Source organism: Cupressus sempervirens, chromosome 2 (assembly GCF_028749045.1).
Source record: "Cupressus sempervirens isolate cs-2001-9-10 chromosome 2, ASM2874904v1, whole genome shotgun sequence".
Classification (NCBI taxonomy): domain Eukaryota; kingdom Viridiplantae; phylum Streptophyta; class Pinopsida; order Cupressales; family Cupressaceae; genus Cupressus; species Cupressus sempervirens.
The window spans coordinates 36,861,917-36,889,698 of NC_143119.1; the positions used below are offsets into that span (position 1 = coordinate 36,861,917).

At 34.5% G+C, this 27,782-nt stretch overlaps 1 pseudogene; it reads left to right on the plus strand.

Moving 5' to 3' along the window:
- The first annotated feature begins 10,542 nt into the window (after positions 1-10,542).
- LOC149570948 (polygalacturonase-like) overlaps positions 10,543-27,782 on the plus strand; it is a 32,238-nt pseudogene continuing 14,998 nt past the window's right edge.

Consider the following 27,782-nt stretch of genomic DNA (forward strand, 5'->3'; position numbering starts at 1 on the left):
GGATTGTGAAAGATGCTCTTTTGCTTCGTTGAGTTGAGCCATGGCCATTTTCAGATCTAGCTTTTCATTCTCAATAGTTTTGTCAAGTCTGAATATCTCCATTGTCTTTGATCTTTGCTCAAGCTGTGAAACTTTTATCTTGAGAACCTTAAAGCTCTGATACCAATTGTTGGAAATATTCAAGATATGACAAGTTACTGAGAGGGGAGGGGTGAATCAGTAACTTCTAAAATTTCAAACAATAAAACTGTATACTGATATATTCACCATTCATCCAAGTAACCTCCTGTAAGCATGAAACAAAATCATTTGCAACACTTGAACACACAGATTTGGTGACCCAGAAACCTTCCAAATAGAAAGTAAAACTGGGGTGGGGATGAAACCCACAAGCTTCGTTACTGCAGTAGGAAGTTGGCCAGTTAAGGCTTACAATGACCACTTCTGGTGATCTGCCCTATTAGGAGCACAAAGGATTGCTAGATCCACCTTGTTAGAGGATTTCCAAACATACAATAAAGTATGCACTCTGTTAGGAGATTTACAAAAGACTGTTAAGTCTACGTTGTTAAAGGATTTACAAAAACTGATTCACCTATTAGAATGAAACAGTGGATCTAATTACAACTGATTGCTGATAAGATCCGCTATGCTCTGATTCACCTTGATGTGATAGATAAAACTTTTCTGCTCCAAAATTCGACCTTGCTGAATACCTTCACAACTCAGCACACATACTTTCGCACACATGTATTTCTTTCACACTTTCACAGTTTCATTAATTACAATTTCTATTGCCATTGCAATTGCTTTTCATCTCATTTCTTACTTCCTTTCATCTGAATGATACAATACATTACATATATATACCATCCAAATAAACAATGCATGCAAGGTCGGCCAAAACAACAAGTGCAAATCTCTATACAAAGTCGGCCCAAGGTAAAAACTCAGGTTCACTGAACTAACTCGGTGTCCTTCTGATACTCAGCGCCCACTGCGTTACTCGGCATCATCATGCACTTGGTAGAAGTGAAGACACGGTTCATACTAAACACTTTGAGTAGTTCTAAACTCGGTAACCACTGGAGACTCGGTAGAAGAGATGTCACTCGGTGAATACTTCTATCTGAACTGTAGCTCGGTGATCAAAGGAAACACTTGATAGAAGCTTGTGACTTGGTGATAGTTAGTTTCCTTGATATCCGTCTAAGCTCGGTAAAAATTAATTTCCTTGATAACCTCAAGAGCTCGGTTATCACGAAGTTCTCGGTTACATCTTAGTACATCTTCACTCGGTCAAAACTGATTCCTTTCTTTACCTCGAACACTCGGTAAACATTGGCTGCTTTGTTCACCTTGATCACTCGGTAAACACTGACTTCTTTGTTCACCTTGATTACTTGGTAAACACTGACTTCTTTGTTCACCTTGATTACTCGGTAAACACTGAGAACTAGGTAAAGCTTGGCTTCCGGTGAGAGCTCAGTAAGCATTCAGAATCCAATAAGTGTTGTAACTAATGACAAAGATGTATCATAATGCCAACATGATGTACTCGGCATCCAATATGGAATATGATTAAGTGTGTTGGAACTCAAGTGTCAAAAACATTATGATTTTAACAATCTCCCCCTTTGACATGAGTGACAAAAACACTTAACTGACCTTATAAGTACATTTACTAATCTGATTGGTATGTACATATTGAAAACTTTGATCAAAATTTATGACTTATAATCTTACAATATATACCTCAAAAATTTTGTAACTCCCCCTGAGTTGATTGTGCCTTATCTGTATATTATTTGTATATCAATGCTCCTCCTTTGTATCTGTTCTCCCCTTATTAATGCGTATCTCCCCCTTTACAATCTATATCTCCCCCTTTTTGGCACTTATGTCAAAGAGTGTTAAGGGTTAAGACCATATTTAGCCAAAAATGTGCTATTTACCTCCATAATCATTCTGAGAGCTGCATCCCAATTGTTCAAAGCGATTTCTAATGACTTATGCTAGATAGTAGTCTCAGCAGCAAGTTGAATAAGTCCATCTAATGTAGAAAGATTCGGATCTTTCTTGAGCACATTTTCAGCATATACTTGCTCTTTATGGAGTATCTCTAAATGTGGGGTAATGGAGGACTGGAGCTGTATTACTTTGGCCTTAACATTGGCCTCATCTGCTATTAAGAAAACTATTTCTTTGTGAGTGTGAAGCGATTGAGCAAAATGCTTCTCACTTTGAGCTGGATCACTTAGTAGTTGCATGCTTGAAATGTTTAAATTTCTTTCCAAGCTCAGTATCTTTTGGCTAGTTTCTTGTGTGAAGTATGAAAAATCACACAACTTTTTATATAGTGAGAATATATTCTCAAGTACCTTCTTCACCTTATCAATAAGCTTTGCTAATTCTACTTGTGAAAGTGTGATTTGTCTTGATATTTTCTCATTCACTTTCCCTTGAAATTTTCTTTCTAACCATTCCATAAGTTTTGCATTGGTTTCTAGGTCTTCATTTGTCACCTGGTCAAAAATACCTATTAGTTGCTCTGTGATATGCTTCGACTCATCCAGTGATTGCAAACTGAAGGAATCCATAAAGATATCCTTGATCTCATAAAGTGTTTGCTTATTTTTATACTCTTTCCTGAGTATTTCCTATCTTTTCCTTCTATTTAGTGCATCCTGCACCTCATTAATTTGATCAATGGTTATTTATTTTGAGTCATAGCTTGGTATGACTATCTCTTCATCTAATTCAGGGTCTCCATAATGAAGTACCCTTGCAACTCTGGTAGTATTAGATGATGGTACTGAGATCTGCAATGGCTAGTGTGAAGGAGTTCCCAAGGTAGGCAAATTTATTAATGTTTGAATTGCCTCCTGTTCTTTAGGGGTTTTTACTATTTCCTCCTCCTTCTTTTTACCATGATCAATTATTGTTATCTATGGAAGTGCACCTTGTGTTTGTGTTGTAGGATCAGATGTAATGGTCTGTCCTGTTTGTTCCTTTCCTTGTTCTACAGCTGCACTTTGCTTTTGTCTTGCAGCATCAATTATACTCATTGGTATTTCAAATTGACTAATAGTAGTAGTGATAGAAGGTGGTTCTTGTGTATTCACCTTATCTTTAACTGTACATTCTACTAGTTTCTGTACCTCATCTATACTGACCAAAACTAGTTTTGTACATAATATTGCTTGTTGTGTTGATTGGTCAAGAATTTTTTTCAGATCTTCTACAGTTAATGGATTGACATTCTAACCAAAAGTATTAGGAACATCAGTAATTTTTATAGTATCTGCAGGTGGGATGGATCCTTGTAGAGGGCTATGGGGTAGCAATTGTGTGTCTTGCACACTCTGTTCTAGTTGCTGCTCTAGCTCAGTTGTTGCTATTATATCCTATTTTTTTGTTTCTTCCTCCTTTCCATCTTTCTTTTCTTCTTCTCTTTTATTTTCTTCTTCTTCTTTCCTTTTTCTCCTCTCCTCTATTGGTATAGCTGCTTCTTCCTTGTATTCTTCCTCAAGAAAATCTTCAATCTTTTTATACAAATTCTTCAACGATTTCATTGTTCTTTGAACAATCTCTTCCATTCTATTTTGAAGTATCAAGAATGGCCTATATTTGGGTGTAAACCTATTATTATGCCTTTTGACTGCTTTGCTGACTTGTTCTCTAGTCAAATCTGGCAATACACTAGCTAGGGTTGATTCCCTCATCTCCTTCTCCATTTTAAAGCAAAAACGCCATCTGTCTTCTATAATTTTTGATAGCTCCTTTGGCAATTGAGCATCTAGTTCAAGTGGGGTGTACTTGAACTGTGCCATCATTCCATACACTATTTCTTCTATCTCATTTTGTTCTTCTTTATTAAATTTACTAAAATCAACTTTATTTAAATTATTCAAGTCACCACTTGCAATCCTTTTACATAGGGTATCAACTGATGAATTGCTTACCTCTTCTATTTGTTCTTTGTCATCAGTGTCAGGTTGAGCCACATACTTTCTTCTTTTCCTCAGCTCCTCCTAAGATTCCTTGACTTGTTTCTTCTTGGCAACTTCCTCTTTAGCCTTTTGAGTAGAGGCTCTTGTTGATGCTCATGTTGTTGGCTTCTGAGGTAATGGAGTGGCAGCTTTCTTCGTTCTGGGCTTGGCTGAAGGTTGTTCTATTGCCTTTCTCTTCTTTGGCTCAACTTCAGTTGGTGCTTCCTTGGCTTCTTCTTCTTTTGCAACTTCCTCCTTGTCTTCTCCAAAACCTTGGGTTAGTTCTATTAGCCCTTGTTCTTGCTCATCTTCATCCTCACTATCATCTTCTTCTTCTTCTGCCTCAGCCTCACTTTCTTTGCCAAACTTCTTCTTGATCTTCTTGATTAATTTATCTTTCTTCTTTAATGTAGAAGTAGTTTTTAATTCCATGTTTATTTTTTATCTTACCACATCATAATTGCCAAAATGTGGTGCATTTTTATTTGCTTCCTCTACCAATAATGCAGTTATTGTTGCTGATGCCTCATCAATATTGATTTCATATCCAAATGGCCTTATCCATCTTACCCTTGGTATTACTGCTTGAATGTAAGTAAAATCTATGTCAACTAAGAAACATATGTCATTTGTATGCTTTTCTACTAATGAAGCTGGTATCCTTGACCTTTGCTTCATGGATTTCTTGAAATCCTCAAAATAGCTTGTCATCAAGGTATCAAAATTTTCTCCCATTTGCTCTATATATTCATTAATTTGTGCAATGATGGTTTTGTCCTTCCTCCATGCTACATTACCAAAAGAAGGAAATTCATTTTTTACATAAAAGAATATGCAAACTAGGATTGCTCCAAATTTGCATTGTGTGCCCTTTGTTTTTCTTATGGCAGCTAGGTTTTCATTGATCTGTTGCAATTGTAGTTCTGCAAGATCATAAGTATGATCATTTTTCACCAATTTGTAACCTACATCTACTGCAATGCATGGTACACTATTGAGTCTATTGGATTGATAGAATTTGTGAGCAATGACTCTAACATCAAATTCTAATAGAGGATCTTGTATGGTATGAATTGTCATTCCTCTTTTGTTCCATTGTGCACCAATATTCCTTTCAATGACCTCCTTTGATTCACTTCTTAGGATTTTGTACTGATCTAGGGTTGGGTACCCTGTTACTCTATGTATAATTTCCTTTGTCAATTTGATGGGCATATCTTCTAACCACAAGTTTCCACCATGGATTCTGCTCAGTACAAGTCTAATCCATTCAGTTTTGAATACGGTGGGAAAACTTAAAACTCGGGTCAAACCCTTCCTTTCAATGATTTTAAATTCTTCTTTTAGTACTCCATCTACACATAATTTATCATAAGCTTGTCTAATTTCCATGTCTCCTAGAGCTCCTATCTTGCAATTGTAACATTTCCTCACATCTTGAACCATTAAAACTTTTGGGGGAATGTGGGAGAGAGCTCCAGCTGGGTCGTTTTTGTAGGCAACTTCGAGAATAGGGCAGAAATCAGGTTGCTTTACTTCATTTGAAAATAACTGGACTTCAAATGACTCTTTTTCTTGGGTTTTCTTTGAACTTGATGCCATTATTACGAACTAGGGTTTATACAACAAATGGGTATAAAATTGCGTAGCTCGGCACAAATGAAAATACCTTTAGATCAATGAAAAACATGTTGAATGAGGTTGCAATTTGCTTGAAATACTAGATTCTTGCTATGGAGTCACTCAACTCTCTTTCTTCTCCTTTGCTTCTTGATCACGATGCGAAAAACTGATCAAAATCGTGATAATATACCCTAATTTTATCGCATTGAATGTTCAACTACCAACTCAGCTTCCATTATTTCCATTTTACTCGGCTTCTATTGGAGTTATCCAACTCAGCATTAGTTATTAGCTCGGTCACTGTTGGGAGCTCAACATCAACATTTAGTTTTTGTCTTGACATCTTGTTTCATTTAGATTTATACGTTGCTTAGCTTCTTTTTCTTGGGACTGATGTATGATATAGCTTTGCATATCAGTCCTATGTACTTCTTATGCTTAGTTTGATGAAATATGATCACTTAACCCATTGGGTGAAGTGATCCCTCCACTTGATGTGTTGCACTCTTCCTTCTTTTTCCAAGTCTTATTCATTTGCCCTCTTATCTTTTCAACATCAATCTTTTGTTTTCCTTTGTTATCTTCAATCTTGGGTGCCTTCGATCTTGTAGGATAGTTTTTGCTGATATGACCAATTTTCAAACAATTAAAACATGTAGTTTGATTCAACCATCTTTTATAGTTTCATTTGAAATGTGTTCTTATATAGTTCTATGGTATATGTCCATATTCTTGACAATAGTGACAAATGTACCTGGTGTTGTAATCCCAATGATAGTGGCTTCCATTCCCTTCTGTTTTTGCTAGTTGATTTAATGTCCACATAGGTTTTGATCTACATTCAAATGTTCGATGTCCATACTTTTTTGCAATTATAACAATCTCCATCAAATCTTTGAGTCCTTGTGACATTGGATCTACAATTTTGTGTCATATGTCCTTGCATGTTGCACTTGTGACAAAAACTTTTGGGTATATTTGATTGATTGAATCTTCTACTCCTGCACACATTAGCTATATGTCCCTTCTTATTAAAAAAATGACAAGTGGGTTTTGAATACTTACCTTTGTCACTTATTTGTTCAGCACTCTTTGATGATTCTCCAACTTCAGTGCTATTGTATCCTATCCTGATGTATCATGGGCAGATTTTGGTGATTTCAGCAACTGTTCAAAATACTTGATTGCTTCACTTGATTTGTTGAGATTCTCTGCTACCTCTTTTTCTCTGTTCAATTCATTCTGAATTTTTTCATTTTGCATCTTCAAGGTAGAGATCTCAATATCCTTTACATTGAGTTCATGATGAAGTTCATCATTTGGGCAAGTGTATCCATCTGCATGTTTGAGATCCTTGTCAGTTCAGTACATTTTTCTTCAAGTCTGTTTGCAAGATTTCTTTTATCATTTTCCAACATCACTTTGTCTTCAACTACTCTTTTCTTGTGTTTAGTAATTTCACATATCATTATGGCCTGTGATTCATGTTCCATCTTAAGAGATCTTATCTCATCTGCTTGGACTTTGTTTTTCTCCATCAGTTTTGCTATTGTTGCATCAAACTCTTTAGTGTCTCCACTGGAAAATATGTTGGTGGTATCAATCTCCTTGTAGTGTATATCATTTTCAGCTATGGCTAGATCCTTCCTCTTTTTTAATGAGTTTCTCAACTTGTTTCTGAATTCCTCCAAGCTATGCAAAGCAAGTTGCACATCTATCACCTAATTTTCAATGATCTTTCCAAGTTTGAAAGCTTCCATCTTTAGATCTTTTCCTCCAAGCTGTTAGGCTTTTCCTTAAGAGAACCTGGATTAAGCTCTAATACCAATTGTTGGAATATTCAAATATGGAAAGAGTACTTATGAGAGGGGGGGTGAATCATAAGTATCATACTTTAGCTAATAAAAATTTTAACTGAAAGTAAGTTGCATGCATGTAAATACATCAAATAAACATATAACAAAACACATGCATCAATAACACTTAACACTGGAATTTGGTAACCTAGAAACCCTCCAGGAATAAGAAGGTAAAGCTGGGGTGGGGATGATACCCACAAAAATTACTGCAGCAATATTGTTCAACCACTTCTGATGGTTTGCCCTGTTAAAGGCCTGCCCTGTTAAAGGCTTTACACTGTGTCAATAGTGACCTGGTTAGAGGCTTTCAAACACTTAACATGAAGTGTTACTCTGTTAAAGATTTTATCACCTAGTTAAAGGATTTATTGAAATAGCTGTTAAGCTAACCTATCACCATAGGATTTTTATTCTAATAAAATTGCTAGAAAGTATTAGGTACAATAAACCTGACTGATTACAATCCTTGATTGCTGATTGCAGGTACTTGTTTTTCTTTCTCTGATCTGGATCCTTTTGTGATCTAATAATCCTCACTTCTGAAAATAGAATTCCTGCAAACCCTTGTATATCTTCTCAAACCTCTCATCTCTTACATTTTAAAATGAAGTTTCATCTTCCTTATAAAGACATTTGAAGGTTTAGGGTTAGGTATGGATCTACAATCCATATTCAATCTTCATTTTCCACTCAATACTTATCTTTTGCTGATTGGTTGCATGCGTTTAGCATTTTTCTTATTGGCTGCATGCAAATTACATAGGAAAAATAAAATATTCAATCTCATCATTAAATCCTTCAAGATTTACCTTATGTCAGCTGTAAAAACTGTTTGCATCATAGTTTGTGCAATGACAAACTTTTATGCTGATCTACTGAATTGCTCAGCTCCTGAAGTATTTCTGATACTCGACATATGTTGTTTCTTGGATACCTCAGCACCTTAACAAAATTGTATTACTTGACACCTTATGTTACTCAGCACTTGTTAACACTCGGCACCTGATCTTCACTCGGTATCTGATCTTCACTCGATATCTAATCTTCACTCGACATCTGATCTTCACTCAGCATATGAACTTCACTCGGCATCTAATCTTCACTCAGCCTCTGAACTTCACTCAGCATCTGAACTTCACTTGGCATTTGAACTTCACTCAGCATCTGAACTTCACTCAGCATTTGAAAATTACTTAGCATGCATGATGTACTCGGCATCCAATATGGAATATGATTAAGTGTGTTGGCACTCAAGTGTCAAAAACATTATGATGTTAACAATTGATACGAAGAAGTGCCTTGTTATGTTGTTAATCATTAAGATGTTTTTGATGTCTAGAAAAGGTATTGGTTAGATAGTAAGGGAGTAACTACCAGTTGTTCTCCTACCTTCTATATTATGAGGTCAGCCCCATTTTTTGGCTAATATCTAACTCATCCAAAACATGACTTAGAATTTCTATTTTTGAACTTATTTTACATTCTTTATATAGGTGAAGATTACGTAAGTGAGATAAAATCTCTTAACAAAGTAGTCCTTAATAGAACTGTAGATACTTCTAACTAGGCAAAGTTATTCACAAGATTATATTATTGTACACTCTTAACCATGCACCTTATTACTATAGGGATGAGTTGTGGGAACCATCCCCTTAGCATTTCTCCCCTCTAACCATAGGGTTTTCTAGGAGACCAAAATAATTTTTTATGTGTTATTTTTATGTTACATGTTCATTAGTTTTTGACAGCTTTATATTTTGGTGAATAAGTTATTTTATATCAGAAAAATTTATTATTAGATTAGTTTAAGCTTAAAAGTTAAGAAAAAGTGTAAGTCTTTGTACTACCGATTCACCCCATCCCCCATCCCCTCAATCCTTGATCAGAATATTTCCAACATACTTTGTAAGATAGTTATGGTTACACTTATAGTTGGCATTAATATAATAGGTAGTGTAGGATTTAGGTGTAGTGTTATATTATTTGGAAAGAATAAGATTTTGGTATAGTTTTATAACATTGATTAGGGTTAGGGTTAGAACTAGGGTTATGATCATCACAAGAATTAGGGTTTAAAAAGAGATGTGATAGGAGATGACATTTAGAGTTTAGAATAAGGATTCGTATCATACTTATTAATCTTAGATTTATAATTAGAGTTGTCAATGTGATGTAGGTGTTGGGACAAAAAATTGCATGTTTCATTTTCAAGTCCCATTTTAAAATTTTGAGAAATCAAGCCCCATAAATGCTTGTGTACCCAACTGTACCTATAAAGATCTTGATGTGATAAGCAAAGCCAATCCCCATGATAGCAACAGTCAACAGAAGGCCGTAGGGCAGAGAGGCATTTGAAATTTTTTAATCCCATATTGGTTACATGGGGGTTTTTTAGATCTTTTAATATAATTACAAATACTTTGCATGGTGTCTAAGACAAGTGCTCATGTACATGGGGCCCTTGGTTGGCACGGAGATGGAGTCAAATTTTGACTAGCCATGTGTATGACCAAAGCGTAAAGACAAAAACCAATTTGAAGAGCTTTCCGATGTTACAACCACCTGTGTGGACATAAAGAAATTTTTAAAGCATTATGATGGTATGCGAGTTGAAGATCCTATAGGCTTGAGAAAGGAATTTTAAGCATCTTCGATGGTACCTGCTCGTAAAGGCATAAAGGCAAAAAGAGGTGTGAGTGCCCCGTATAGGTGAAAAGGGGAAAAATTAAATGTGAGCGGGTGCACATAAATGAAAATTGAAGGGGTCATGGGGCTATGGGAAAGGGAAAGGGCTAAACCATGAGAGCGTAAAGCCTGTATAAGCATAAATGAAGAAATAAAAGGCTCTAGGGTTATAGAAAAAAAGGATTTATAGGGTGCTCGTGAGAACATAAGGCATATCACAATGGCCTCTGATGATACACTCGCCCGTATGGGTGTAAATGAAATTTTCAATGGTCCCAAGCTTGTGACCCATAGGAATGTAAAGGGAAATGTTTAGCATAAGGATGTAATGCAATTTTCAAAAGGCTTCGGTCTTATGTTTCATAGGTAGCATAAAGGCAAAAATGGAGTTGTTAAAGGGTCCTGCGTATACACAAGCCCATGAGCACGTAAATGAATTCTTCAAGGTTCCCAGTGATACGCTTGTGCCCATGAGCTCGTAAAGGAAGGTGTCACCATGAGAACATAAAGGGGTCCTGCACCTATATGGTCATGAATGAATATTTCAAAGAGCCTGGTCTTTCACTGATGTCGTATAGATGTAAAGCAAAGCCCAAGTGTGAGAGCGTAAAGAAAATTTCATATGCTCATGATCTCACGGGAAATGAGAACATTGTGGATAAAAGGAATTAATTAATTATTAATTAATTAATATTTTAAGAGGTAACAGACAATCAAGATCTGACACATGGTGACAATAGATTGAGGAAGATAAAAAAGTGAATATCAAATGAAAATTTAGAGGATTTTCAAACGCATCAAATGAAAAATTTCAAATTTTTAGAATTTTTGTATAGTCCAAACTATATACTTTTTAAAAAAATGTCATTTTAAATGTTCTGATTCATTCATGGAGGCTTGTTTTTCAAATTGCCATATTAGGGGCATTTTTTATCAGAAATGTATAGTACAATATATTGTTGGAACCCAGAGAAAATTAACTATCCATTTATGGAATCAGATTATGCACATGTCTTAATCTGTTATAGTCTGTAAGCAATTTTGCAATTTTTTAGATATTCTCAGTGAAAGGAGCAAATTTGATCACACATCATCAAAGGTGGTTGCAAGGTAGTTTTGAAGGCCTAGTAAGGCCTGAATATGAAGAAAATAAAGTGTAGAAGATTTTCTTGGCTTTTAGAAGTCAAATTTTAAATTGATTTTCATTTTAATTATGAGTAAAAATCAAGAATCAAATCAGTTGTTTGTTCAATCATAGTTTCAGATATTTGATGCTTTTGGAGCCATAACTGAAAACGATTTGATTCACCAATTGAGGAGAGAAGAAAGAGGTTGTTCAGTTGCTAAGAGAGGGAATTTCAAGTGTACAGATGTTAGTTGCATATCAAATCCGAGAATTCACCTTTGTCTATATCTTTCTTTCTCTCATCTTTTGGTAGGGGTTGGAAAATTTGGGAAGTCTCTAGAATGGAAACACTTGGCAGAATTGGCCTTGGAATTGATGAATTCTGAATGGAAGACCTGGGATGTGTTGGTTCCAGATCATGAAGCTTTTCTTTGGTTGTGATACCCCTTTCCCATCCCATCAGCTTCTCATTCTCGCCAATTTCTCTCTTGTATGATAGCATTTTTTATTATATAGTCTAGTTTATTAGGTAGCTTGTGAGTTAATTTCCTGCATTGTCATGTATTATTTCAAGGAAATCAATACAAAGAACAACAAATGTGAGTTCCAGTTTGAATCTTGTCTCCATTTTCAGTAAGTTGTAATGTTTTATTATCTTTGAATGAAGAGACCAGGTCATAGCTACAATCCTTTAAGGCTGTATGTTGTTTCATTATTGTTGATAATTCAAAGAGTTGTGTAAATGCTTCATAGATTCAATAGGGTTGCAAATTTACTGAGAAGGATCTTAGATATGAATGAGATTTAAGTTGAATATTGATGTCTATTTACAAGGTAAATGGATACATCATATATCTGAATATATAAATCATTATCAGATATCTAAAATGCATGAGGGAGGTTCACAAGTTTTCCTAATGGATTAGGCACTAATTAGATATAGGGTCATTAAGTTGTTGTCCATGCATGGTTTTCATTCACTTTCCCTCAGCCACATAAAATCAAAATCAAAATCATCTTTACATTTTATGTTAAAGGACCTAAATGTTATACCCTCACTCAGCTTGTGAATATTCTAGATTTTCAATTTGCTACTATAGATCTATTTCATTTCATGAATTACTAGGAGATATAGGGGTTTTTATCTACATTAAATAGATTCAAGGATATGTTTTTGCACTAGTACGATATCATTTGAATCTCAGGTCCACCCACCTAGGTTTAGCAAAGCCTAAAGTAGAAGAAGGGTCATGCCTTATAGTTGGCCCTATGTCTCAAATGATATATTGATAATGGGAGTTAGCTGCCCCTAGATGTGTCATATTCTCATAGGGATAACCTCCAATATTTTCAAACACCAACAGTAGGTATTAGAGTTATGATTATGCTCATGAATAGGGTTACAATTAAGTTGGACTAGTACTCAGATGGATGATCTCTTAGAAAGACAAAATTCCTCATCTTTGTAAGAATAACCTAAATACAGTAAATTTTAAAGTGTTCAATTCATTCTCGTGAGATATAGTTCGTCTTGTGTTTTCATTTTCTTCCTTTTTGTATTTTGATTTGAGAGATACTTTGATACTCATGTTGCATGACATTTGAGATGACCTAATGGTTGGTTATTATATTTTGAGTGTCAATATCATAGATGATAGATAATATGTTGTTCATTTTAATCATACTAGTGTGATGATGCTTATTAATGTGGCATGATGCTTGATGATGATATCTGGTTATTTTGGATTTGGACATATACTCTATTTATGATTATATGATGGACTCATTGTATTTTGGATACTTTAAATTGATGCTATGGATATTTACTTTATTCTTTCCTTGAGATGTTTTATGATGTAGTAAATGATTTAAATAGATTATTTTACTATAATTAAATAAAAGATTAATTATGTGATTTAATGCATTTATCACTTTGGCTATATTATTATATGCAATTGCACTTGACTGTGTTGTTTAATGTGTAGGATTTATATCCCTAGAAGTAGCACATGGAGTTAGTGATTTTGTTTTTCATACCTAGCCAATGTTGTCCATGCATGGGTGATGTATCTTGTTTAATTATTTAATTAAACTCTCTAATAATTTAAAAAATCAAGATTCATTTACAATTGTGGTCCTAGACTAGTATTATATCTATGCATTTAGATATCTGCATTTATCACAGAAATTACTAAGGAATATTTTTATTTAATGTCTTAGGAGAATTTTATTATTTGATTTAATTATTTTAATAACCAACAGCTTTGTCATAGTTTAATTCCATATAATTGGAATTTCCTAATCTCTTATAGGTTAAAAGGAGATTTAATTAAGTGAGCTAGATTTATTTTAGTTTAATATTTCACTTTTCAAGTGAATATATTTCCCAAAAAGTGAGTTCTTTCTCATTTCTCACTTTTAAATTTGATTTTTTAGAGCAAAACTACAAAATCCTCTTAAGGAGGAATTACTATTTTTCTTGTTGTGGGAGTTGCAACCATGGGATCGGTGCAAGGTTCATCTCATTGGATCCAACTCAAGAAGACCTTCGTTTGTCGAGACTTTTGAAAACTTTAGCAAAGTAATTATTTTATCATGAAAATTCTCTCACTTTCCATTTTGGCTACTAGGTAGGGGTCTCATATTTTTATATTTTGGCTCCATTTTAGAGTCTATTTTGGATAGTAGTTTTCTAGGAGGCAAAGAACTAGTGTTCCCCTCCATTCCTATATACTTTCTCTATGCCATTGGACAAGTATGACCATTTGATTATCTTTTGAAATAGGGTTTTGGGTTTTTGAACTATTATGCTTGTCATTTTTTCATATGAAATTTGAACCTTAATTTTATTTGATATTTAGGGTTTTTATACCGAATTATAGAAAGGTTTATAATTTCATTTATTTACATAATGTTGAATTTTGGGCATTTTGACCTTGCCTCGATTTGTATGTCGCCCAATTTTCTTGGCTATTTCTTGTCATTGGTGTTGGTCATGGATTTGGATTATCTATGAGGATTCCAAACTGGCCATAGATGTATTCTTCTTGTATTGGGATTCATGTTGAATCTGTACTCCCAACAATGTGCTCAGTTGAGTGATTTTTATACTTGGTGTTTTAATATTTCTCATCCAACCCTTGTTTTTTACAACCTTAATATAGTTGTTGATCCCACACACAATAATGTGGGATAGATTCATTCCTCCATTTGATGCAATTCTTGATCACATAGAAGGTTTTTCCACCCAACCCTATCACTGGCCATTCTACAAGGAACTTATGCAAATGATACTCTTGCAACTCATTCATCCATGAAACCTCTTTGACACAATTAGTGTTTTCTTTCTCATGAGCATCAAGGTTTGACTATGTCTTCTTGATCATGTTAGTAGTTTCCTTTTGTGCTTCATTAAGGAGATTTAGATGTTTAACTCTCTTGTGCTGGATGAACTAAATCAATTCTTCAAATGTTTTGGCAACTTCCTTCCTCCTCTATAAATTGTCTAAATTTTATTATTAACCAAAGATTTAACATCAATGATAGTAGACATCTCATAAAGTGGCTTTAATTCTAGATGTAAGATAGCATTGATGTATTCATCCATACTCCTCATTGTCTCTTTCATATCTTTCTTATCTTTAGCATCTTTCTAGGATCGGTTAGCAATTTTCTTAAGCATCTTTCATATCTTTCTTATTTTAAGCATCTTTCTAGGATTGGTTAGCAGTCATCTCATCACATCTTTGTCTTGAGATGGCTTTGTGATATCTACTAACTAGTGTGTTGTATCTTTATCAAAATTAAGCATAGATTATGTCTTTGCTTTCTTAGCCATGGATGACTTACCTAGACATTTACTCACCTAGTAATCAAATAGCATGGACAATGGTACTATGCTTCACTTCTTCACTATTGAATTCTCTAGCCATTTGGGTTCTATGGGATTCTTTTCTAGTGTTGTGAAGGTGTTGGTGAGGGTGAGGGCATCCATGGGGATACCTCCATCTTTAGCTAAGATTTTTGACTTTCTACCATACTTGACATGTTTTTACTAGAAATTTTCTTTGTTTCAGGTTCACCTTTAGGAGAATCCATAAATTGTTTGAGCACCATAAAGAAATAAGGAGGACACAACCCTAAAGGTGGACAAGAAATATTAATAGAATTGGTTAAACCCAATTTTCTAGGTCTCATAGGGCCAAATTCAACGGCAAGAATTTGCATGTGTTTCAATTTCTTATGTAGGTCGATAGTAAACAAGGACTCTATAGATTCAAGGCGAGGAAGGGAGGGGCAAGTAGGGAGAAGCCATAGACTTTAAGTATCAAAAAAATCATAGAGCTCCACCACAACTCAACTCTGGGAGCCATTTAGGTGCATTGAACTTGAGCACATGGAAGTAGAATTTCTTTAGCTTGGCATGGTTCTCTTTGGAGGGGTCCAAATACAAGAGCACCCAATACCCACACATAACTTTTGTGTTCAGTGTGTAGAACCACGTGAAGAGGTTCTCCTTCTCCACTTTAGTTGTGTTGAAGAGGACAAGGAAGCTCTTGGTGTCTAGTAGAATTATGATGCAAGGTTCATTAGATAAGGGAAACCTAAGTTGGCATGTTAACTTTGAATACGGCATGTACTTGTCTATGCAATTTCTAAAGAATGCCTATATGCCCTTCTTTATGAAGTATTCACAAAAATCTATAATGGCTCTAATGATGGGAAAACCATAGCTGCTAGGGAGCTATTATAGGTCTTCTTCTCCATGCAACACCCTTCCATACCCTAAACAAGAAGTCATGGAATTGTTACTATGTGCCCCCTCTCAATTCTGATGATTCAAGCAACAACTTTGTGGAAAATTGATTTTACTTGATCTAAGGTCATCCTTGACAACAACCTTTTTCTCACCTCTAATTCATCATAGTAGTTGGCACAATAATCCTCTAAATTAGGGATATGTATGAAAGTGGATGTAACCTTAAGATTTTCTTTAGTAAATCCTACATAGTCTAAACCTTTCCTACAAACATAAGGTTAAGGCCTCTAACAATCCACTACTGATCAATTTGTGAGCTATGGTTCCATTTTGGGCATTTTTGGTTTTTTCAACTAGCTTTTTTAAATTTACATTTACGAAAAGTGTATCTCAAATTTCAAAGAGAGAGCTCAACAAATAGGCTTTCTTAGGTTTCAGGAGTTTTGATTGAAAAAAGGTCATGTTTATTTCAAAATGCAAAATGACCCACTAAATACAACTATCTTAAATTCTTAAAGGTAAACCATCAAATGAAAATGAAAAAGGAAGTCTTCTTCACACTCACTAATTTCACATGCTAAATAACTCCTACAATATCCTTACCAGCTTGTCACTCCAAGCTGTAGAATAGCATATTTAGAATACAAGGGAAGAAAATGAGTACATAAGGTGAAAATTTTGAGAAAGACCATGAACATATATGGGAATGTAAAATAATTAATACACCCATGTGAAGATTTATTTGACAAGACATTTTAGTCTTTTCAGTTAATTGATCTCATCAAATTGGCACACAATCTCACACTTGAATGATATCTACTTTTCATCACACTCCATCCAATGATGACTCATACTTTAACATGTGTCTTCCAACTATCACTATTATCATGATTTCAATATCTGATCCTAGCATTGTGTATAAGTTATGAAACTCCATTCTTAAATCCATTTTCAAAAAATCCCTATAGAGAAAAGGGGTCAAAATTTATCAAAAAATAGAATGTTGAACTTAAAATTGAACTTGAAAATCTCAAGTTCAACTTCAACTTCAACTTGATGCATTGGTGTACTAACCATCAATGACTTGGAACAAAGAGGGTTTCAACTTTTAAACACTCATACAAAGCTCAACTAAAACCTAAACTTGAATTGAGAAGTGAAACTGTAACTTCAACTTCAAGAAAGACAAAACCAAGATGCATAAAATAAGAAGCATGATTACATGAGTGTAACAAGGTTTAACTTACATGGTTAATGAATGTGTTGATAAGTAGTGATTCTTGGAGATTGTTGGTTGTTTCAACTATTTGGTGAAGTCTTCTATTGCAATCTTTGTGATCATTTGCATGTTGATGTTGTATGTATCCATGTTTTATCCCTTAAAAAAAGATGTTTTAGATTTTATTAATCTTTGCTCCAAGCATCTATAGGCCAGACATTACATTAGAGATGATTTTTTGTAAATTACTACTAATAAAACATAGATAAATACTTTTGATTCAAAAACACCACTTGAATCATGATGACAATATCTCAAAATTGAAAATTTGTTACAAATGTATTAATAAAACATTTCTCTAGGGAGAATGCTAAAGTTGTCAGCACACCTTTACTTGGTCATTTGAAGTTGACTAAGGAGATGTGTCCCAAGACATGGGAAGAGGAGGATAAGATGTCCAATATACCCTATGCTTTAGTTGTAGGAAGTTTGATGTATGCTATAGTATGCATTAGGCCAAATATTGCACATGCAGTGGGTGTCATTAGTAGGTATATGAGTCATCTAGGATTTGAGTAGTGGAATGTTGTCAAGTGGATTCTCAGATATTTGAGAGGAACATCCAATAAGTGTTTACAATTTTGGGGCTCTACTACTGATTTGCAGGGATATGTTGACTCAAATTTGGTAGGGGATATTGATACTAGGCAGAGTACTATAGGTTATGTCTTTACTGTTAGTGGGGCAGCCATGAGCTACGTTTCTAGGTTATAGAAGATTAATGCTCTATCCACTACAAAGGTAGAGTATGTTGCTGCTACAAAGGTAGCCAAGGAGATGATATGGATGACATATTATGGTTGACATATGGCTGACATGTTGTAACCCTAAAATAGATTAAAATACTTGTATAAAAGGGTTTAGGATTATGTATTTTCATTATGATGTGATGTGAAATTGGTTCTTGTGATAGTATTGAGCTATAAGGGATTACGGATTGTAATTAGGTTGTAATCATTAGATTGTAATAAGATCAGACTTGCTGTTTGGTGGATGTAGCCTAGGGATTGGGTGAACCACATTAAATCTTGGTGCCTTGTGTTCATTTCTATGTGATCTATTATTTTATGTTATTGGTTATATTAGCATGTCGTTTTTATTTCTGTCCATGGTTTTATCCTAACAAGTGGTATCAGAGCATAGTTGGTTTTTAGTTATCATTTGTAGGAAAGTCTCACGGTTAAGTGGGAGTCTCATGGTTGAGGGGGAGCAATGGAAGATGAGGGTAAACTGATGGTTGATAGGTTTAATAGGTAGAACTTCCAGTTATGGAAGATGCAAATGGAAGACTATATGTATCAGAAGGATTTATGGAAACTGTTGGAAGGCAAAGCCAAGAATTAGGGATCTATGTTAGATGTTGAATGGGATCTATTGGACAGAAATGAACTTGAAAGAATTTGATTATGTCTGGCACCATCAGTGGCATTTAATATTACAAAAGAAAAGATGACAAAAGACTTGATGAAAACCCTAGCCACATTGTATGAAAAGCCCTCTGCTTCAAACAAGGTATTTCTCATGAAGCATTTATTTAATATGAAAATGGCAGAAGGTGGATCTATTGCAGATCATTTAAATGAGTTTAATACAATTACTAGTTAGTTATGTTCTATGGGTATAAATTTTGATGAAGAAATTAGGGCTCTCTTGATTTTATGTTCTTTGCCTGAAATATAGAATGGCTTGGTAATAGCGGTGAGTAATTCTGTTCCTAGATCTAGTACCCTAAAATACGATGATGTGATCGATGTTGTTTTGAGTGAGGAAACTCATAGGAAATTCTTAGGTGGATCTACATTAGGAAGTGCTTTGAATGCACAAAGCAGGGGTAGAATGACTTAGAGAGGAAGTAACTCTGGAAATCAAGAGGAAAGTCTAAGGGGAAGAGGTCTCAATCAAGAGGACCAAATGACTGCTAGTACTGTGGAAAACTAGGTCACAAAAAGAAATATTACTGGAATCAAAAGAAAAATGAATGAGATAAATCAGACGGAGATAAGGAGAAAAATATGGTAAGTAACAAATCTGAAGAGGATGCTTTGCTTCTATCTTTAGAAAGTGTTGATGATTCACGTGTTTTAGATTCTGGTGCTTCATTTCATCTACACCTCATAGAGGTTATTTCATCGATTATGTCCAAGGGGATTTTGGGCTTGTTTATTTGGGAGATAATGAACCTTGTCAAATTGTTAGAAAGGGAAAAATTAAGATTAATTTCAGCAGGGCAACTCGGTGATGAGGGTTGTGTAGTTACTTTTAATGATGAAAATTGGAAGGTTTCAAAAGGTTCCCTCGTAGTAGAAAAAGGTGTGAAAGTAGGCACCTTATATCTTTGTATAGGTCATATTGTTCCTTCTACTTTGATTGTTTCAAAGAAAAATGAATGTTCAAGAACAATTGTTGCAGTTGAGCAGGAGAACAAATAGCTGCTATAGATTCTGATACACCATTGTGGCACAATAGACTTGGGCACATGAGTGAGAAAGGTATGAAATTAATTCATTCAAAGAAAGTTTTACCAAGTCTAAAATGTGTTAATATGGATTTATGTAAAAGTTGTGTGTATGGAAAACATAAGAGAGTGAGTTTTGTAAAGACTAGGAAGGAAAACAAAAAGGGGAAATCAGAGCTTGTGCATACAGATGTATGGGGACTGGCTCAGGTATCTTCCCTTGGTGGCTCTCATTATTATGTTACATTTATTAATAACACAACTAGAAAAGTATGGATTTATTTCCTTAGTCAGAAATCTTATGTATTTCAAACTTTTAAGAAATGGAAATGCTTGGTTGAAAATGAGACTGGTAAGAAATTAAAATGTCTTAGATCTGATAATGGTGGTGAGTATTGCAGTCATGAATTTGAAGATTATTGCTCCACTAATGGTATTCGTAGATAGAAAACTATTCCAAGGACTTCATAGGAAAATGGAGTGGTTGAACGGATGAATAGGACTATAATGGAGCGTGCAAGGAGCATGAGGTTGCATGCTAGGTTGCCCTTACACATGTGGGTGGAGGCTATCAATACTATAGTATATTTGATTAATAAAGGTCCCTCTACTCCTTTGGGGTGTGGTATTCTAGAGGAGGCATGGACTTGTAAGAAGGTGAGTTATTCTTTTCTCAAGACCTTCAATTGTGAAGCTTTTTCTCATATAGACTCTCAATATAGAACCAAGCTAGATGCTAAATTAAAGAAATGTATCTTTTTTGGATATGGCATTAATGAATTTGGTTATAGGCTTTGGGATTTTGAAAATCTTAAAATTGTAAGAATTCAGGATGTCATATTCAATGAGAAAGTGTTGTATAAAGATCTGTTGTAGCAACATGAGAAGAAAGAAGATGATTATATAGTGCTGGATGATACTCCAAAAGCTGATGTTCCAGCCATTCCTCATGACATGCAACAACTACAAAAACAAATACCACACACACTAGTGAATGTTAGATAGTAAACAAGGAAAATTAGACTTCCACAAAGGTTTTCTGCCTCATTGTATTCTATTTTACTTATTGATGCTGGTGAACCTGAAAGTTATGATGAAGCTGTGCAGGTGAATACTAAGATTCAATGGGAGTCTACAATGAAAGATGAAATGGGCTTTTTGCTGAAGAATAAGACATGGGATCTATGCAAGTTGTCTATAGATAAAAAGGCTTTACAGAATAAGTGAGTTTACAAGTTGAAAGAAGAGGAAGGAGGCAAGAAAATATTTAACGCCAGGTTAGTTGTAAAAGGATTTGCATAGAAAAAGGGGATTGATTTTGATGAGATATTTTCTCCTGTTGTTAAAATGACTTCTATCCGTATTGTTTTAAGTCTTGTGGCTACTGAAGATTTGCATTTAGAGTAGTTGGATGTTAAAATAGCCTTTCTTCATGGTGATTTGGATGAAGAAATATATATGGCTCAGCCATAGGGTTTTGAGGTCAAATGTAAGGAGAACTTAGTGTGCAAATTGAAGAAAAGTTTATATGGCTTGAAGCAAGCACCTCAGCAATGGTATCTAAAATTTGATAGTTTTATGCATGAGCATGGCTATAATAGGTGTCATTCAGATTATTGTGTTTATTTTGAGAGGTTAGATGATGATAGCTACATTATTTTATGTTTATATTTTGATGATATGCTTGTAACTAGGTCTAACATGGATCATATTAAGGGGCTAAAATGCCAGTTAGCACATGCATTTGCTATGAAGGATTTGGGGGAAAAAAAAAAATCCTTGGTATGAAGATTTTTAGAGATAGGAAGAAAAAAACATTAATGCTATCTCAAGCTGATAATGTTGAGAACATCTTGCAACGTTTCTCTATGGAGAATGCTAAAGCTGTCAGCACACCTTAACCTGGTCATTTGAAGTTGACTAAGGAGATGTGTCCCAAGACATAGGAAGAGGAGGATAAAATGTCCAAGGTACCCTATGCTTTAGCTATAGGAAGCCTTATGTATGATATGGTATGCACTAGGCTAGATATTGCACATGCAGTGGGCATCATTAGCAAGTATATGAGTCATCTAGGATTTGATCATTGGAATGCTGTCAAGTGGATTCTCAAATATTTGAGAGGAACATCCAATAAGTGTTTACAGTTTGGGGGATCTACTACTGATTTGTAGGGCTATGTTGACTTAGATTTGGCAGGAGATATTGATACCAAGCAGAGTACTACAGGTTATGTATTTACTGTTGGTGGGGCAGTTGTGTGCAGAGTATCTTGCTACTACAGAGGCAGCCAAGGAGATGATATGGCTTCAGTTATTCTTAGAAGAATTGGGGCATCGTCAAAAGGATAATTATTTGTTCATAGATAGTAAAAGTGTCATTCATCTTGCAAAGAATTTAGCTTTGCATTCTAAGACCAAACACATATAGTTGCAGGACCATTTGATTCAATCAATTTTGGAGGATGGATGGTTAAAGCTAGAGAAGATACATACCAATGAAAATCCAGCAGATATGTTGACAAAGGTTGTAACAAGGGAGAAGTTGAACTCCTCTTCATCTTCGATTGATCTTTTAGACTGAACATGAATAAAAGAACAATAGAGTCCAGGGTGGTTTGATCCAGTGGGAACCCCATGTGGTAGTGGTATTGCTACAGGCTCAGTCTCCAAGAGAGAGATTGTTGTTTAGTGTGGAGCCTGATTAGTCCCCAAGTGGGAGATTATTAGATTATGGCCAACATTGTAGCTGACATATTATGGCAAAAATATGGCCAAAATTTTGTAACCATAAAATAGATTAAAATACTTGTATAAAATGGTTTAGGGTTAGGTATTTTCATTATGATGTGATGCGAAATTGGTTCTTTCGGCGATATTGAGCTGTAAGGGATTACAGATTGTAATCAAGTTGTAATCACTAGATCATAATAAGATCCAACTTGCTGTTTGGTGGACGTAGCCCACAGATTGGGTGAACCACCTTAAATCTTGGTGCCTTGTGTTCATTTATGTGTGATCTGTTATTTTCTTTTATTGGTTATATTTGCATGTAGTTTTTATTTTTGCCCATGTTTTTATCCTAGCAATGCTAACAAAAATGAAAGAGCAATACCTACTAGAAGATTATGAGGCTCAACTTCATAAGAAGAAGCAAAGTTTGAAGAAAAAAGACATGGATATAGCAACATAAACTGAAGAGTTCCAAAAGTTGTGCTTAAGGTCAAGAGTGTAAGAAGATAAATCCATCAGGGTAATTGGGTATTTAGGAGGCTTGAAATGGATCATTCAAGAGGAAATCAATTTTTGGACCCCTACAATAGTCCATAAATACTTCCAAATTGCTATAAAAGAATACAAAGGAGCCAGAGTCAAACATTAGAGGAAGAGTTAAGGGTAGAGACGGAAGTGTTAGAAGTTGTGGTGGAAGAAGACCTAACTACACATCACAAGGAGATAATAAACCATCTAGGAAGTCTAGGAAGAGGAGGTTTCAACAAGGGTAGAGGCTCTGACACAAGTTGGAGAGGAAGGAGCAGCAACAAAGGAAGAGGCTATTATTTTGCCACCATGAAGTGTTATCATTTTCATCAGCTAGGAAATCTACTACATGGTCCCTTAAAAAGGTTTAGCTTCTTAAAGAGCCACAAAAATAGTCAATTATGTGAAAGAGGAATCTAGTAGCAGCAAAAATCACTTTGAGGTACCTCTAGATTCAAAGGAAGAGGAGAATGTGATGATAAGAATAACATTGATTAAATATCCAATCAAAGAGTAGCCAAGCCAAAGGAGAGAACTTTTTAGGATTAGATGGAAGATCATTGGCAAGGTATGTAGAGTTATCCTTGCTTCAAGTCCAACTAATAACATAATCAATGAGGAGGAAGTTAGCAAGTTGAAGTTAACGAGTATCCATCGTAAAAATCCATATAACGTAACATGGCTCAATAAGGGTCAACGTATACTAGTTGGAAAACAAGCATGGGTGGAGTTCGCTATAGGAAGATACAAGGATATAGTACTACATAGCATTCTTCCCATGGATGCATGCCACCTTCTACTTGGAAGGCCATGAAAATTTGACAATTATGCTATACATGATGGGACTCAGAATTATATTCATTCAAGAAGGATGGAATAACTTTCAAGATCCAATCCTTGCTAGAAGAGGTAGGGTTGAAGAACTTAGGACCAAGTTTACTCATGGTTGGTGAGGAGTTCTTGCAAACTTTAGAGGAAGGAGATGGAGTTGGTTTTGCACTAGTTTCAAAACCAAAAAATGGAAATGCTACCAAGAAGTAGAAATACCAAATGAAGTCCAAGAGTTAATTGAGGAATACAAGGACATTATCAGTGATGAGAAACCCACCACCTTGCCTCCAAAAAGACTTGTTAGTTACCAAATAGATTTTATACCTTGAGTTACCCTACAAAATAAAGTTTTCTATAAGATGACTCATCAAAAAAATGATGAAATTGCAAAACAAATCCAAGAGATCCTAAACCAAGGCTTAATTACAAAGAGAATTAGCCCATGTCCAGTCCCTACTATTTTAGTACCCAAGAAGGGGGGAACTTGGAGGCTTTGTATGGATTCTAGAGCCATAAATAGGATCACCATTAGGTATAGATTTCCAATACCTAGAATTGAAAACCTAAAGGATTATTTAGGGGAAGACAAGTATTTCACTAAGATAGACTTAAAAAATGGTTAGCATCGAATTAGGATAAATGAAAAAGATGAATGGAAGATAGCTTTCAAAACTAATGAAGGTTTTTATGAGTGGCTTGTGATGTCATTTGGTCTATCCAATGCTCCATCCACATTTGTGAGGTTGAAGAATGAGGTGTTAGAAACTCACATTGATACGTTTGTGGTTGTCTATTTAGATGACATCTTAATTTTTAGAAAAAGTAAAGAGGAACATATTAGGAATCTACAACTTTTTTTAAAGAAGTTTCATGATGAAAAACTATTGATCAATTTGGAGAAGTGTGATTTTATGAGGAAGGATTTAGTATATCTAGGATTTTTTCTATCTCCAGGTAACCTCAAAATGGACCAAGAGAATGTAGATGCCATCTTAAGTTGGTCTACTCTTAAAGTAGCATCACATGTAAGGAATTTCCATTGACTAGCTTAGTACTATACAAATTTTATCAGACATTTTAGTGGCATATATGCTCCTATGTTGGACACAATCAAGAGAGGCATGAATACAAAGTTCAGTTGGACACCTCAATAAGATCAAGGTTTTGAAACTCTCAAAAACAAAATAGTATAGCTTTCTACCAAAGTTCTTCCTAGTTTTGTTAAACTCTTCCAAGTGGAATGTGATGTCAATAATGTATTCAATGGAGCTATATTTAGTTAAGAAGGGAGATCATTGTCTTTTCATAGGGAGAAATTCAATGATGCCAATAAAAATTACTCCTCTAATGACCTAGAGTTGTATGCTCTGGTTTAGACTCTTAGAAAGTGGAGGCACTATCTACTCAATAAGGAATTTTTGAAGTATACAAATAACCAAGCTCTCAAATTTCTAAATTCTCAAGAAAAACTAAGTAGCAAGAACATGAAGTGAGTGTAATATTTGTAGGCCTAATCTTTTACAATCAATCAAAAGAAGAGAATTTAGAACAAAGTAGTTGATTCTTTGAGTAGAAGACTCTTCATAGTCCAAAATATTCAACTCCAAAGCATAGGTATATATAGTTTCAAAGATCTCTATGTTGATGATGAAGACTTTACTCACATTTACAAGGTATGTAATGAGTTTTAAAATAATTTTCATGAGGAAATCTCTAATTATACATTGCAAAATGGCCAATTATTTAAAGGTAGTCAACTTTGCATTCCTAGAGGATCAATGAGGGAGAATTTGATCCAAGAGAAGCATTATGGGACACTTAGTGGTAATTTTGGAGTTAACAAGACTCAAGAGTTAGTCACTAGATTTTATTTTTGGGCTAAGATGACTAGGTACATTAAGAAGTATGTTGAGAGTTGCATAGTATGCCAAAACACTAAGGGAACATCCTTAAATTTTGATCTTTACCAACCACTTCCAATTCCTAGCAGGCCATGGGAATCCATAAGCATGGATTTTGTAGTTGGTTTACCAAAATCAAAGTAGGAATTTTATAGCATCTATGTGATTGTGGATAGGTTTAGTAAGATGGCTCACTTTTTACCTTGCAAGACTATCCATGATGCTTTTCAATTTTCTAATACATTTTTCAAAGAGGTAGTTAGAATTCATGGACTATCAATAGGTATTGTGTCAAATAGGGACACCAAATTCATGAGTTACTTCTAGAAAACCCTATGGAGGAGACTAGGAGACTAATGGTCAAATAGACTCACACACTTGTGCCTAGTGCAAAATAGACTCCTCCTTTGTTCAAGTTCATTCTCATGATTCAACAAGTCTTTTCTAGTAATTAGGACATATCCTCTTTCAATTTCATAGGCTTGATTCCCTTGTTTACCACAATGGAAACAATTTCCACAAAAACCTCATCTTCCTAGTCCTTGCCCTCTTCCTCTTCCTCTCTAATCCCTATTATTATGATCACATAAATAGTTGAAATTACCCCCTTTTATTGCTAACCACTACTCACCCCATCATTTTTTTTTCAATCCTTATTATGGCCTCCATAAGACCATCCACTAGATCATCCATTGTGACCTCTTCCACCTTTCTTGCTATCAAATTTCTTGTTCAAATACTTTTCCACTCTAGAGGGAAATCAGCATGCTTATTCAATACTAATAATTTTAATAGACTCAACTCCTCTTGAATACTTGGACTCAATTAATTAAGGTAATGATAAATTTTCTCCTTGTAATCTTTTGCATGGCTTGTTTTGATGAGAACTTGATAGAACTCTTTTATATACTCTGAAATAGATCTTCTCGCTTGCTTCAATCATTGTATTTTCTTTACTATATTCAATCATAATTAAGAGGAATGAATTATCACTTTGATTTCTCCATGATCCAATCTGATCTTGTGACTTTATCTTTTCCTCTTCTATTATGCTGCAATAGAATGTCCTGCAACCAAATTTTTACATGCCCTTTCATCTTAGCCTTCAAAAATTTGAGCCTCTTAGAATATTTGATTTCCTCATACTCAAGGGTAGGTGCATGATCACAGTGTGTCAAAAAGTGGCGATCTACAAAATCTATGGTTTTGAAATATCTCAAACCATTTCAAAATATATTCTAACTTTTTCCCCACTGACCCTGATACTAAATGAAAACAATTAATATCTTTATAAGGTCTACTATATCTTTTGATAACAAACCTATATAGTCAACTTTAAAGACATCCTTAAAATGTGCTTTTGGCCTATTTTTATGTGATTTTTACTCCAAACATGTAGTTGATGACTTTTTTTTGGCCAAATTTTAATGAAATGAAAAGGGTTTCTTAAGAGTTATCTTATCTTTCCATAAATGTAAGGTTTGTCAAATTATGAGTTTACTACGTAATAATTACTTATTTTCTAATGTAGTTACGTATAAAGTGCTGACTGACACACTACTTGAAAAATAACTATAACTTTCAAATGGTACAACATTTTTTATATCCAAAAGATGCATCACATTCTATGTCTCTTCTACTATAAGGAAAAATTGAATTTTTTAGAGTTTTGAATTAGTTAAGGTGGTTACACACAAGAGTTTTTTATTCCAAAAATACTAAAGTCAAAAATTAATTAATTATTATTTATTTAGAATAAAAATACCCAAAAATATATGTCACATCCACACATAAGTCTACTACTTATATCTAGAATATTATTAAAAAATATTTTCATTTGATTTTTATCAAGGTGGTCAAACATACGTCTACTTTTTTTTTTCTAAATTTTTTGTAATATTGCATTAAAATTCAAAATTTTGACCAATCAATTTTTAATTTTTTCAAAAAAGTCCTAGTAGTTTAGAAACTAGATTCAATTTTCTAGAGATTCTTTTCTCTCAACTTTTTGA